Consider the following 16742-nt stretch of genomic DNA (forward strand, 5'->3'; position numbering starts at 1 on the left):
GTCAGTGATTATCAGTTTTAAGAAACACAGAATTTTCCGAGAAGGACAACTCCAAATAAATCCACAATTTGATACATCATGATAAACCAGAATAAAAAGCAGAAAAAAGAAAATTTTAAGAGGAACAAGAGGAAAATGAAACACTACTTTCAAAGAAACAAAAGTTTGACATCTAACCTCTCAACAGGAAAAATGAAAGCCTGAGAAAGTGGAATGACATTTTTAATGTAAAAAAAACACAGAAAGCAAAACACAAGTGCCTACTTAGAATTTAATTATCAGTAAAAATATTCTTCAATAATAAAGGGGAAATAAGGACATTTCAGACATACACACAAAAAAGTATTTTCCATCCTCAGACCTACATTAAAAGTAATTCTAAATGCTTCAGTCAAACAGAAAATGACTCCCGATAGAAAAAGTTGCAGAACAGAATGAAGATCAGAAAATTAAGGTGTATAACAATAAACACTGAGTGTATACAGCAAAAAATACATACTTTTTGGAAATATAGGCCGGGTGCAGTGGCTTATGTCTGTAATCCCAGCATTTTGGGAGGCCTAGGCAGGTGGATCACCTGAGGTCAGGAGTTTGAGACCAGCCTGTCCAACATGGTGAAATCCTGTCTCTACTAAAAATACAAAAATTAGCTGGGCGTGGTGGCATGTGCCTGTAATCCCAGCTACTCAGGATGCTGAGGCAGGATAATTGCTTGAACTTGGGAGGCGGCGGTTGCAAGTGAGCCAAGATCGCACCATTGCACTCCAGCCTGGGCAGAACGAGACTCTGTCTCAAGAAAAAAACCCAAAATTTGAAATATAAATGTATAAGAATTAAAACAACAAATGCAAGACTATATAATCTAGGAGGATTAGGAGGAGAGTAAAAGATTTAAATTTTGCAAAGTTTTTGTGCTATTCAAAAGGAAAATAATGGCCTTGACTGACATTAGAATTTAATAAGTTAAGGACACATATTTAATAGTTAGTCATAAAGTTTAGCCATAAAGTTTCACAATTAGAGAACCTCATTACCACACTAGTAAAGAAGAAGACTGGTTAAAGCCATTCTCAAACAGTCAAAATCAGATGAGGGAGAGAGGATGGGGAGAGAGAAAGAGAAACTTAGAATAGACAAGATAATTAGAAAGCGCTCCAAATAAATCAATACTTATATTAACTATAAACACACAAGCTCCACTGATTAAAGGTCAGAGAATGATGATAGAAAAAAGACATACCAAGTAAACAAAAACAAAGCATTCATCACCCTCAGAACTTCATTAAAGGAAACTAGATCTTCAAGCAGAAAAAAAGATTCCAGATAAGAGGTCTGAGACACAAGAAGAAATAAAAAATGCTAGCAAATGTAAGCAAATATTAAATATATAAAAGAGTAATAACAAACTGGAAATTAATTGACTAAGCAAAGAAACAAAGATAATTACTTAAAATAATAGACTGTAGATATGGTGCTAAAGTGTTCCAACCCCCATGATATTAGGTAGGAGGAATTGTTCCCACATCTTCCATTTCTTGCATTTTCGGGTGAGGATTCATTACATAACTTGTGCCTTTGTTTATGCCACTCCCTCAACCTGGTTATTTGTTCTTCCTTATCATCTTCAATTATTAACATATTAACTCAAAATTTTACCCAGGTGAGGTATCCTTCCAAATTGTCCAAAATGACCCTCTTCCTCACTCTGATAATCTTGTGTTAAATCCTGCCTTAATATGGATTGCTCGTGTCTTACATTGTTTGCAGCGACTATTGCGAATTCATCTTAATATTGGTCAAAATGCTTAACATTTTTAATTATGAGCAAATATATCCATATACAAATGAGTTCATGTACATGCACAAATAAATTCTTGATTCAAATATATTTCAGTAGCATGAATGTGTATCACTGATGCCTGCTAGGGGCTTTATTGTTGTTTCATCAGATAAATTTACACAGCTAAAGTATTTATACTTAAATACATTACCCAAATCTTTTATTAGCTTACTATGTGCAAAAAATAGCAGGCAATAATATAGTATTGACATCGTTTCTGTACAGGGGTTCTAAGAACAAACACATTTAATGGCTTCAAAAAATGCAAATCAGGAAATATAGAAAAGCTGAAACCTGCTGTACTCTAAGCTCTTTGGAGCTCAAAAAAATGTTTTATCTTAGATTTGGTTTCCAATGAGTACTTAGGCTAGCTTTATGTAATTCAACGTCCTTACTTATTTCTAATGGAAATTTAGAAAACTTTTGATTTTGCCCGTGTTATGTCTTAATTTTTTTAACTCTTGAACAGGGGCTATAAAGAACAAAAAGAACACTAAAATCTCAAAATCATAACCTGAAGTTCTACCTATAAGTCAAATGTAATTATTCAAATACTGAATCCCAACTGATGAGGTCATATAGGGTAATACACCTGATTGTTTCAATCAAATCCTTAAAGTATTCTTAATGAAAATTAACCAATGAAACAGTAACTTAAGGATCTCCTGCAGGATTTATCCAAGAATGATTTCCTAGAAGTCTGTAGTCTTTGAAATGGAGAAGCTGACTAAAGAAGGGGGCTTATTAAGGTAAAAATAATTATGAAGGTAATTGGCAAAAGAGAAGCTAAATTATAAACACCAAATCAGTAGAATACAAAGCAACTGAAGCTTAAGAACAGATCATGAAATAATATTTTCTTTTTACTTCCTCAGAAGTCTTGCCTGTGTGAACCACTCCTTGGTACAGTCACTGGAAAAAGTTTTTAGGGGTTTCAAATATTAATTGAGTTACTACTTAGCTCAAAAATATATATAACACAGTACACTTAGCACTACAAGATGATTCAAGATGATTCTCCTGCGAATAGTTTTCCTTCAAATTCAACCTTTAATACTTGCAATAAGTATTTCATTTGTAAATTGCTACATCTCTAGAAATGACCTATTAAAATACGTCTTGAGGCCAGGTGCAGTGGCTCACGCCTGTAATCCCAGCACTCTGGGAGGCCGAGGCAGGCGGATCACGAGGTCAGGAAATCAAGACCATCCTGGCTAACACGGTGAAACCACGTCTCTACTAAAAACACAAAAAATTAGCGGGGCGTGATGGTGGGCGCCTGTAGTCCCAGCTACTCCGGAGGCTGAGGCAAGAGAATGGCGTGAACCCGGGAGGCGGAGCTTGCAGTGAGCGGAGATCTCGCCACTGCACTCCAGCCTAGGCTACAGAGCGAGACTCCGTCTCAAAAAAAAAAAAAAAAAAAAGTCTTCAACCTCTTCCAAATTACTTAACCTATGCTGAGTCATCAGGAAAACCTAACCTGTCGAGACATAGTGAGGTTTTGAATAAATCAGTGTAGAAAATGTTTCATTTAAAATTTTTATCCCGTATTCTACCTGCCACATATGCCTGTGAAAGAGAGAATTGCCTAAGAAAAAGGAGAGTGACTGCTATCACATATCTCCCTGATCAATATTCGAAATTTTTCAAAATGACACACAGAAAAATAAAAATAATAAATATTAACATTGGTAGGATTATCTTTTAATAACTCATTATCATATTATTTTAAAATCAGACTTTTACTGGATTCTAATTATCTGTTCAATCATCTTATCATCTCTCTCCAAATTACTTTTTGAAATTTTTTTGCCATAAATTCTATCATGCCTTATTCACAGTAAGTGGTGAAAAATTTATGTCTAGTAAGACTACTTTTGAAATTTCTTCTTTAAATACATGTAGTGACAACGAGGGAATTTGAGTTCATATATGGCTCAGAAGCAAAGAAATGTGAATTTTCTTCCAGAATGCAAAAACTGAAATAATCTAACTTATAATTAAATACGATAGATCCTTCTCTAGACCAAAACACCACAATAATCTTAACATATATTTTTAATACACAAACCATGAAATGCTTAAAGGAAACAAATGCATTTTGAAATTTTCAAAGTCAAACTTCATACCCTTATCTTCACAAATTCTAGGTTCTAAAACTTAATTTTCTTCCTTATATTTCAGGCTATAAGCTCCCACGTGTGGTCCTGATGGTGTTGTTCATGACATTGCTGATTATTCCATTGGTAACTGGGTAACAGCTAAATGCTAAACATGACATTAACTGTTCCTAGGAATTTAGTAGAAACAATGATGCTCAAGCCAAATCTTAAGATTTATGTTCCTGTCTTTTGAGGAACAAACCTACACAATGCTCACATCAAGAACAAAAACAGTCATAATTGTTACAACTATCGTTTGTTCAGCCTTAATTATATACCAAATAATGTCATAAACTTTTCACAAACTTTTTCCAATTTAATATTTTTCCTTCCTTCTTTTCATCATTCTTCTTTCTTTTTTCCTTCTTTTCTTTCTTTCTTTTTTCTGCAACATGACTCTCAGACTATTAATCTAGAAGTCAATAAGAGCTGTCATGAAATTTACATTCTTTTGTAAAGATTGGGATGTGACAGTAAACAGTAATCAGTATGCACATAAGTAAGATGATTTCAGATAGTGCAAAGGACTTTGAAATCAATACAAGTTGGAAATGTGAAATTTGCTAGCAATCATCTATTTGTGAAGGTGTATATAAGGGTAGGCTGGTTTTTCATATAGGCTTGCCAAAGAATGTCCTTCTGAGAGCAAATTATCTGAAGTGCATCCTATGTCTGGCAATGAACAAAGGCACCTGGAGAAAGATATTTTTAGTAAGAAGGAGCAGCAAATGAGAAGCTTCAAGGTGAGAATGAGCCTGACATGTTGAGGGGGAACAAGACCAATGTGACAAGATCAATACGTTGGGAGCAATAGTTAGGAATGTATTGTAGAATTTTGATGACCGTAGAACAACGTTTACATATTACTTCCAAATTGATATGTAAATCTTTTAAATCAAAGTTACTATGGTTACTTCTGCACTTATTTAATATTTATTGTTAGAACATTCCTAATACTTTTTAATTTATAAAATTCATTCATAAATGTTGTCTCATGGGTCTTCACAACAGACTTGTGAACAATCTCTAATGTGTAAATAGGAAAATTGAGTTTGAAGGACTAGCCAAAAGTTTAGATGCTACTAAAGTTTAAACCAAGCACAAGAACCCGGGGTTTTGAACTTCATATGTTCTTTCCTTTGCACAAATCCGGTCTTTTACTTTGAGTTCCAACTCAAAATACAAAGGATATGAAAACATTTGTTTGCCATTGATTTAAAGCTCAGGGGAGTAAGATATAACAATCTATCAGTTTCACAAATATGAATAGGCTTGTAACATTGATTCAAAACCAGATGATCAATATCTAGAAAATTCTTATCTCCACAGATTGTACAACCAGTATAAATTATGGGTAAAAACTATCATTGGGATAAAATATTGTAGGAGTCTTTCTTTTGCACATACTGTAATTCAAAAAAGATGCCAGATTGCTTGGAACTTCAAGTATTGATGTTTTAATGAGTAGACTATTTTCTCTAGTGGAGCACATCCAATTAAATTTAGCATTCAGTCATTTGCTAAAGGGACAGTCTGCAGCTTCTAATTGATTCCACTTCTTCTTTGCTTCCCCCCCTCATTCCCATATGCCAGTTTGATGACTTGTTTGTTTTTCTAGGAAGCATTGAATATCTTCCGGGGATACCTATTCATAGAAGAGAAGTCAAGGGCCTACCATATTTAATATTTATCCTTTTGTTTTCTCAGATCTGCCTAGACTTTCCTTTTTATTTACTGTTATTCTAGTTTTAGAAATTTGAATTTCAGCCTTAATTTTATTCTTCATTCACTCATTTGGTCATTAATTCATCAAATACTTATTGAGTGCCTATAAGACATTGCATTAGGAATTAATGAACACCAGTGAATGACGCAAAAGTCTCCATCTTCCTGGAACTTTTATATAGAGAAGTAAATTCTATGAGGTAAAAACCAGGCAATTATACAAAAGGGGCAGGAGAGGCATGATTATAGATATGGTGGTTATAAGGGCATCTATAGGGCAGTAACATTTGCACACGTGGGTAGCATTCCCACAAAGGGAAGCAAGATGGATAAAGATGTTGAGAAATAATATTCCAAATAGGCATTTCAGGAAATATAAATTGCTATGGCACAAATGAACTGAGTATATGTCACAGCAATGACAAGAAGACCAGTGTTTCTGGAGAGTAATAAGCAAATAAGAGCAAGGTTGAGATTATGATCAGGGTGGGTAGAGAGATGATGGAGATGAGCCAGCTACAGGCCAAGGTCTAGAAATTGGTTTTAGACTTAAAAATTATGTGGCCTGATAAAACCTTTATGCCACCTTTCTAAACTGAGGAAGTAAGAGCAGTGAGAGAACTCTGAGGTTTCAAACCCCAAAGTTGTAATCTGATAAGCCTGCATAGATGAGGCATAAACAGTTTAGTCAAATGGCTCCTTGATGAAAGATTCTTTTTCAGATTGTCCTTTGTCAGTTCCTTGGAAATCACAGACCACCTTAGAAAGATATTAACCAGAATCCACACCAAAATTTTCACACCTCTGTAATCCAAACATTCACAATAACTTTCTTATTCAACAATGTCAGAGGTTAGAATAAAAACAAATCATACAATAACAGTAAATACACTTGTTATTCATTCTCTTTCTGCTTTTTATTCAATTTTGCTTGCTTTTTATCAACATATATATATATATGGGTTTGGAGGGTCTTTTAAGTATATTTACCTCAGCCAAGTTAATTCTCCTCAAGCCTAAAAGTGAAGAGAAAAATAATATGCATTGGAAGGCGTGGGTGTGCTAAGTGAGGCAGACTCTCTCAAAAACTCCAGGTGGGACACAAAAAAAGCAGATTTTGTAGACCGCACCACTTCCGGATTCTGATGTGTTTTGAAAGCATCCCACAAAGCAGTTTAATACAATCCAACAGTGGTATAATTACAGCACAATCTACAGCACAATAAAATAAACCTATAAACCTTAATCCATTTCCATACAAATATCCTTACTAATGAAATCAGGAATGATGAATAAGAACTATGTACAATGGCAGGCTCTGCTCAAAAAAGCCTTCAGTTCTCCACAAGTTCTCCACAGTTCTCTCAAATATTATGCCATTTATGCAATTACAATCAGCTACTATTCTTAGGGGTTAAAGGCCTCTGCAAAATAAATGGAGATACTGCTTCAGAAAAGACTGCTCAATCAATCTAGAAATGTTTCTGCTTGTTCATGAGGATGACATACTCTAATCTGTATAGCAGACAGTGGAGTTTCATTAAAAATCATGATTTCACAGCTCATTACGTGATTGTCACATGAATACATCTTGCCCCAATCTTGATGGGCTGAGCTTTGTATTTCTTCTGGGTAGTAACCACTACATCCCGCTAGAAAAGGGAAGAAGAACCAGCCTCTGGTGGTAGTTTTGAGAAGAATGATTGGGAATATTGTAAAGAATTTAAATCTTCTGATCAAAATGGTACTCCCTTCAGGAAATAATAGCATCTAAAGGCAGGACCAAGAGTGGTGGGTGAGTGGCTGCATAGAATAAGAGAAAAACCAATACAAACCATGAGGGCCTAGGTCTTGATTGACGTTGAATCTGTTGTGAATATCACTTGAAATCAGCACATGTCTCCTTGGAAGGATAAGGCTTCCCATCTCCACCCCCAATCAGGGTATAATCTCATATACACTAGCTTATAAGTAAAAATATTTCCCTTCATTTGGAGGTCAATAGTCAATACAAATGCCCACGTATGTTTTCTAACATGGAGTGACTTCACATGGAAGGCATTTTCGTCCCTGACAAGTTACGTATTTGGTAGCTGCCCAGTTCCTGTTTAATTAGACAAGATTACATGGAGTGAGGACAACTGCAACAGATCTGCTACAAGAAAACCCAGACAGTTTAGGAATGTCTGAGATTGTCTATAGCTGGGGAAAGAGTATTAAAGAACAGTCTATGAGGCAAAATTACAGAGAAAGAGTAAATGATGTTTTGTTAAGTAGGAATAAACAAAGGCAGGATGGAGTGTAATACAAAAAAAAAAAAAAATGAAGGCAAGCAAGGCATTCAGACTGGAGACTGAATTTCCCTCTAGATGCTACTTAGACTGACAGAGCCAGCTGCTGAAAGAGATAGTGTAGAATGTGTCCACAACTGGAACATAATTTAAAACACAAAACAAATTCCTGTTGTGAGGGTAGCTCTCACAGTATTCACTAAGTGTCCAAAACAGGGCAAGAATATACATTTCCCACCCAAATGAAGCCAGAGCTGCTTCTCACACAGTCTGATGTGGCCTTGTCTTCCAGGGGAGATTTTTGACCTTTGAGATTCTTGACAATGTAGCTTCTTCCTTGGATTGTGAGGAATCTGGGCAGCAAGGTCATCCCCCGCACCATAGAATATTTGGGGAGTTCCAATAAGCCACTCATTTATCAAGATCATTTACTGCCACTTTCTGCAAAATTCTTGTATCAGACTCACAAACCTATAGTAACTGAAATGGGAGAAGCATACCCTAGTTGTGGTACCCAGTATCTGTCAGCGCTGAAGGCTATTTTGGAAGGTCTTATGCTTAAACTCATGCTCTTAAAATTGGCATGGAAAATGTAAACTTGGCAAGATGGAAATGATGGTTTAAAACATGGACATTTAGGATAAGAGAGAAACAGAAGGGAAGACCCAAACCTGGAAATTAAGGTCAAGGACTTGAGGTCTACCTTTGTGATGTGTGGATTATTGTATGCATTTTGATAACCTCTCCTTATCTTTAATAATTGCTTGGATACCTGAAGGACTGTTTTGCTGCGTAATACCCATAATTTCAAGGACATTCTCTCCCATCTTGCTTATCTACATAGAACTCAACCTCTCCTTTAAAATTCAGGCATTAGTGCTTTCCTCCCACCTTGACTTTCATGGGGCGGGATGTGAATCGCTTTTAGCTTGGGTTCTTTTTTTGCAATGTGTACATCTCAGATACTCATATACGTTGGTGACTTCACCAAACAAATTGCTCGTTAGCCTAGCTTCTATCGTCCTTATTTTCATCTGCTCAGCAATTAGCATTGTTCCTGGAAGTTAGAGAATTCTAAAGAAATTTGTTAAATGTACTTCGAATTGGACCACATAATGCACATACTCATCACTTTTTAAATCCCATTTCTGATAGTCACAAGATTGCAAAAACCAGATTGCTTTTTTGATCAATGAGGGAGGCTCTGCTTCCTTTAGCAACTTTGTAACCCAATAATCCTGACCATTCACAGCTGGAGAGCATTCTACCACTTGTGATTCTATCTGATCTCTAACTCATGCTCACTGGGCGCATCCCCTGTCAACCTCACCTTAGTCTTCTCTTTACTCTCTTTCCCCTACGAAGGTCTCAGCAAGTAAGGATGTTAAGATTGTCATGAAAAATAAAGTATTGCACTACATTCTCAAGAAGTTTCTATTACTATGATTTAATAGAGTCATTCTGTCTCCATCATGAAAAGTTGTTTTAAGGATATTTTCACAAATTTTAATTCAATTATTAACTTTTTAGGTTAAAAATATACTAAGTAAGGCCAATAAAGATGTTACATAAATCAAACAATTTATGTACTAAGTTTGGCCAGTAAAGGTGTTATGTACATAGGATAATATTAATAATAATACTGATATTAATATAAATTTAAGCTTGTGAAATTATTCAGTTCAAACGCAAAACAAAAACAAGAACAAACGTGGCCCAGTTGGTAAGAAACACAGACTAGGTAAGTTTTCCATTTTTCTAGGACCAGAGGCTCAAGATTTGCCTGGGAACAAGTTTTGTTATTAAGTTATTATATTACTTGAATTGCATATCTATAGAGACATTATGTGGCTATATTTCTATACAGAATCTTTCATTCAAACTCTGAAGTCATACAAGTCCTAATGTCATTGAGGGATCACCTATGCTATAAGGATTCCAGACAGACACTTCTGTGACCATCCCTAAAATAAGGAGGTTGGCTAGATACAATCTAGTGTTTTCCAACCCTAACATTTTATAGTTCTCAACTATGGCACACAGTGTACTTAACTGAGATAGTAAAGAGTATTGTAATCAGCATCACCAGAAAGTTTTAATTATTATAATAGTGCCACCTGGAGTGTCTCTTATCTGTATTGTTTTAATTCTTACGTGGAGGTCTGTGTTTTTTCTATAAATGGTATATTTTCCTTTATGGATGGATAAATATTACAAATAATGACCAATAGCTTCAGAAGGCAACCATTAAAGGCACTTACAAAAAGGATTCTGCACTTGGAATTCCATCACATAAGCTATATTTATGGTTTCTGCATAATAAGGTAATGCAAAGCAACCTACAACAATTTATGTCCTGGCATCTCTGCCACCATACCCTTCCTAAGGAGCAGAGTGATCGGAAAGTGAGAATGTCATATTTCCGCAAAAAATATTAATTACACATTGAAGCTTTATGCCCCAAATTCTCCTCTGTTTAAGTATGTGGATATCAAATTGAGTAATTCACATTTTACTATAGATTATTTGGGTAAATATATTATTTATTCTAAGTATATAAATTCTAAGTAAAGTATATATATTCTATAAATATATAGAAGATATATAATATAAATAAATATATAGAATATATATAAATTCTAAATATATAAAATATATATATTCTAAGTATATAAAGGATTTCCTCAACACACAGCTAAAGTGGATTTAACATGTTCTCACTATAAATTCATGATCACATACACAGTCACTCACACATTTAAAAGATATGAATTGAGCACTGATTATAGGCCTGGTAAGGTAATAAGCTTAGCAGGTACATCAGAAATCATAATGCTGTATCTTTGATAAAGGGACATACAAGATATAAGGCAAACTTAATTGATATTTTTCTTTAAAGATACACTGTGTGTGTGTGCACTCACATGCATGTGTGTACATGTGTTTCTTGAGGGTGCATCACTGTTGTGTAATGACAGAGTGAAAAGTTTTGCTGTCATATGACTTGATGTTTGATCAATAACACCACTTTTAGCTAAATGTCTTTTTCTTTTTCTTTTTTTTTTTTTTTTTTTTTTTGAGACAGGATCTCACTTTGTCACCCATGCTGGAGAGCTGTGGTGCAATCCTGGCTCACTGCAGTCTCCACCTCCCAGGATTAAGCAATTCTCCCACAGGTGCCCACCACCAGGCCCAGCTAATTTTTGTATTTTTTGTAGAGATAAGGTTTCACCATGTTGCCCAGGCTAGTCTGGAACTGCTGAGTTCAGGTGATCCACTGCTTTGGGCTCCCAAAGTGCTGGGACTACAGGCATGTGCCAGCACGCCTGACTTAAATGCCCTTTTCTTTTTTCTTTTTTTGAGATGGTCTCACTGTGTCCCCCAGGCTGGTGTGCAGTGGCTCATTGCAACCCTCGCCTCCTAGGTTCAAGCCATTCTCCTGCCTCAGCCTCCCCAGTAGCTGGCATTACAGGTGCATGCCACCACATCCAGCCAATGGTTGTATTTTTAGTAGAGAAGGGGTTTCACCATGTTGGCCAGGCTGGTCTCAAACTCCTGACCTCAAGTGATCCTCCCACCTCGGCTTCCCAAAGGGCTGGGATTACAGGCGTGAGCCAACACGTCTGGACTTTTTCTTAAGTAATCAACATTTGGAGCCTATACTACAAACAGAATATAAAGATGGCTAAATGGGATGGTTTTACATGTAAAAGATTTTTATATAATACTCGAGACATCACTATACCTAGGATGCAAACAAAACATTTTTCATTTAATAATATCCAATAATATCCCCAACATGTATGCATTTTCATTTTACCATCTTTTCTCAATCTTTAGCAAGTTCACATTTCAGCTCTAATGTGTTATCTATTCACAACTTATTGTTTGCTTGGGCAGAAATGACATTCTTGTTATTGATCAGCTAGGGTCACTAAAAACAGTTCCTCATGCCATATCAAAGTGATGTTTATCCATCCAGGAAGCTTTATAACAATTGCCTAAAAATTGAAAAAAAATATTTGAGTAATGACGGCTAGAATGCCAGCTGCCCATTTCTCACTACAAAACAGGCAGAATGCAGGATATCCAGGAATCTAACTCAAACAACAAAGGACTAAAACTTGTCATGCTCAGCAGTTTACAATCTTTTTAACGAGAATGCTAATGCCTTTACCCAAGAGAAGACAACTTTTGATGAGGGCAACCTAAGATCTATTTAAAATCAATAACGTCTGTGACTTTACTCTTTGAATATGAAGTTTGTAAATGTAGAACAATTGCTGAAAGTTTTATCAATTATGCATGAATACAGAGAAGATGATGCACTGAATCTACCCCCGCAATCCCTGAAACAACTCACTTGAGTGTGAAAGTCAATTTACATTTTTTTCTATTCTAGAAATAGAATTTTCATTTTGTGTCATATTCATAAAAAAACTCATATATAACTCAGCAGGGTACTCACATGTGCTTAGAAACAATATTAGGTATGGGAATTACCTTTTGTATCATAAAGACAAAATTACTCACTGAGAAATAAGATTTTAAAGGATCTTCAGGAAGCAAAGGAGAAAAAAAAATGATAGAGAATTTCATCCGAGACTGGAACTGTTGTACTGCTCATCCGCAGGCTTCTCATCCCTCCTGTATCAATTTTACATCTCTACTTAGATTCTTTTCTCTCCCAGGAGCATGAAAAGCTATTAGATTTTAATGAAGACATGTTGTGGAGGGAGCAGTGGGGTTACAAATATGAGTTCGAATCCTGCAAAGTGTTTCTCAGGAACAAAGTCATGGAAGATTTGGTTTAAAGGGATTATGAATGCAGGTGCAATTAAAGCAAAGCAAATTTACTTAATATAGTACCATAAGCATATACTGTTATTATAAAATCTTCAAAATTCTATTCTACTGATTGCGTAATATTTTATCAAGTAAAGATGCCATAGGCTACTTAACTAGTTCCCAATTAAAGACATTTATGTTTTCTTTTCTATTTTTTACTGTAAAACATGCTGCAATAAAACTTGTACTTAATTGCTTCCCATTTTCCCATATCCTTTCTGTATTCAGAATACTTTTCTTGGTTTATATTCACATAAGTATATTTATTAGGTCAATATTTGTTAATATTTTAAGCTCTTATTTATATTGCCAAGTTGCTCACCAAATAAATTTTAAAAATGTAGCTCTGTAAAAGAGTGGTTATTTCACCGTATTTTTGCAAGCAAAGGCTATAATATTATAATTTTATTGTAACATGACTGGTATTCACAGGTGGTGATATGGTGAAATGGACCCAAAGGTTAACATTTTTCAATGACTCACTCGTTTCTACTAAAATGTGAGTGAAATGTGGTCATAGTGGAGAAAAATCTTGTATGAGCTTCCAGCAAATTTCTAGGGCATATTTTTTTTTCATTATAATTTCAGATTGAGGTAGAAAAGAAGGCCAAATGTCTAAAAGATCACTTGATCATTTGGGACTGTCTTTGCCTTTTTAACTTGTTTTCTAATCCAAGGAAGTATTATCAAAAGATTATTAGGAACTCAATACAATGTGGGAAGCATCTCTGAGTTTGTCAGGGATGGTTTAAAATATGTGTAGACTTAATTCAGAAAGAAACCTGAAAATCACTTTTGCGTGAAGTTGTTGTATGCCTACGCAGTGTTGTCTTTCACATATTCCCTAAAGAGTTATCAGATACAGACATGTTATTAGTGACAGCATGTGTCAATTCATGATAATAAAATACCTGCTTAAAAAATCACAAGCACTCCGGCCGGGCGCGGTGGCTCACACTTGTAATTCCAGCACTTTGGGAGGCCAAGGCGGGCGGATCACGAGGTCAGGAGATCGAGACCATGGTGAAACGCTGTCTCTACTAAAAATACAAAAAAATAGCCGGGCCTGGTGGCCGGCCGCTGTAGTCCCAGCTACTCGGAGGCTAAGGCAGGAGAATGGCGTGAACCCAGGAGGCGGAGCTTGCAGTGAGCCGAGATTGCACCACTGCACTCCAGCCTGGGCGACAGAGAGAGACCCCGTCTCAAAAAAAAAAAAAAAAAAAAAAAAAAAAAAAAAATCACAAGCACTCCTATACACCAACAATAGACAAGCAGAGAGGAAAAACGTAAATGAACTCTGATTTACAATTGCTACAAAGAGAGTAAAATACGTAGGAATACAGCTAACAAGAGAAGTGAAGGACCCCTTCAAAGAAAACTGCAAACCCCTGCTCAAGGAAACCACAGAGGAAACAAACAAATGGAAAAATATTTCATGCTCATGGATAGGAAGAATCAATATTGTGAAAATGGCCATACTGCCCAAAGTAATTTATAGATTCAATGCTATTCCCATTAAATTACCATTGACATTCTTCACAGAATTAGAAAAAAACTATTTTAAAATTCATATGGAACCACAAAAGAGCGGGTATAGCAAATATAATCCTAAGCAAAAAGAACAAAGCTAGAGGCATCACACCACCTGACTCCAAACTATATTACAAGGCTTTAGTAACCAAAACAGCATGGTATTCATACAAAAACAGACACACAGACCATTGGAACAGAATAGGGAATTTAGAAATAAGACCACACACCTACAACCATCTGCTTTGAAAAACCTGACAAAAACAAGCAATAGGGACAGGATTTCCTGTTAATAAATGGTGCTGGGAGAACTGGCTAGGAATATGCAGAAAATTGAAGCTGGACCACTTCCTTACATCTTATACAAAAATTAACTCAAGATGGATTAAAGAGTTAAACGTAAAACCCAAAACTATAAAAACCCTAGAAGAAAATCCAGATAATACTATTCAGGACATAGGCATGGGCAAATATTTCATGATGAAAACATCACAAGCAAATGCAACAAAAGCAAAAATTGACAACTGAGATCTAACTAAAGAGCTTCTGCACAGTGAAATAAACTATCATCAAAGCGAACAGACCACCTACAGAATGGGAGAAAATTTTTGCAATCTATCCATCTTACACAGGTGGTGTACCACATACCAAATACCATTTTTGGGTCGGGGAGGGAGAGCATCAGGATAAATAGCTAATGCATACTGGGCTTAATACCTAGGTGATGAGTTGATAGGTGCCGCAAACCACCATGGCACATGTTTACCTATGTAACAAACCTGCACATTCTTCAAATGTATCCTGTAACTTAAATAAAATAAAATTAAAATTAAATATAATACCTGCTTAAGCATTAATATTATACATATACCCAAAGTCAGTATGGTTTAGAATAAACACAAGCTTTGGTATTACACAAATGTCTATACAAAATATGATTCTGCTGCATACTGGCTTTCTAGTTTTGACTGAATCCTTTAACGTTCCCAAAACTATGTGTGAACATGTCTAGCACATGGTAGTTGCATAATAAATGAGCAAAGCGTGAGGAGTGGGACAGAAAATTCAACTGACATGTCTTATGGTTATTGTTTATTTTTATTTTTTTAGAAACAGAGTTTTGCCCTGTTGCTCAGGCTGGAGTGCAGTGGTACGATTACAGTTCACAGCAGCCTCAACCTCCTCGGCTCAAGTGATACTCTCTTCTTAGTCTCCCAAGTAGCTATAACTACAGGCACATACCACCACACCTAGCTGTTTTATGGTCATTTAGTGAAACCAAATCAAACAGGAACTCCTCTGTTTGTGCAGGACAGTAGTAGTTATGAGATTTAGATTTAACACAGTAGTAATGTCATATCTCTAAGCATAATTGTCACAAATGTAGGCAAAGGCAAGTATAGCCCTGGAATTCACATGTAATTGGAGGCTACTAAAAAATAAAGAATATAATTAGCAACTATTTAAAACGAGTTCTGTAGCTGCCATCCCACATATTTCTGGGGACTACTTTAGCAACTAACAACGGGATCTTTGAAACATTTTTTGGAGTGACTGACAGATGAGTCTGACAAATATAATTACATTGAGAAAGTAAGGTCTTAATTCTCAAGAAAAATAAATTGGAGAGTTGAATGCTAGGAGAAGAGAAACTTGTTCATCTAAAAAAGGCAACGGTGAAATGAATTAGTGCATCAAAGATGTAATTCATTCATATACCCCATAATTTCCAAAATCTGGAGACCAACTAAAATTTTATTGGGCACAGAAATCTCTTTGGTATAGTATATGTGACTCTGCCATGTCTTTCATACAAACTGCCTCTTTGATAAAAGAAAAGTAGGAATTATGAGTAGCAAAGAGTAATTTCTTGTAGGATAGAGATGAAAAAAAGGAAAAAATATATAAGTAGAAGATAAAGTAGTCTTTTATCTGGTAGCCTTAAAGCACCTAACCTGAACAGTCCAATAAGAAGAAACTGAAAATTTAACATCCAAGTGTACTCATCTGATGACTCTAGTCAAATATTAGGGGGTCAACATTCATTCACTCATTCATTCATTTATTCAACCTTTATTGAGGGGCTGCTATGGGCCAGGTAATATAATGTGTTAGCAATTCAGATATGACATATGACCCTCAAAGGCTCTCATCGTCTCATGATGGGGAAGACCAATAAGTAAAAGAAGAATCCCAAAACAGTGAAATTAGTGCTAGGATCAATGGTTTTAGAAAATACCAGTGTAAGTAGTTGAGTAACCTTCATGGGACTTCCATTTTCTGTGAAAATAAGCAAAATTTTAGCCAACATTAACAGAGCCCCTATTATATGTAAGGAAGGTAAGA

Source organism: Symphalangus syndactylus, chromosome 11, assembly GCF_028878055.3.
Source record: "Symphalangus syndactylus isolate Jambi chromosome 11, NHGRI_mSymSyn1-v2.1_pri, whole genome shotgun sequence".
NCBI lineage: Eukaryota > Metazoa > Chordata > Mammalia > Primates > Hylobatidae > Symphalangus > Symphalangus syndactylus.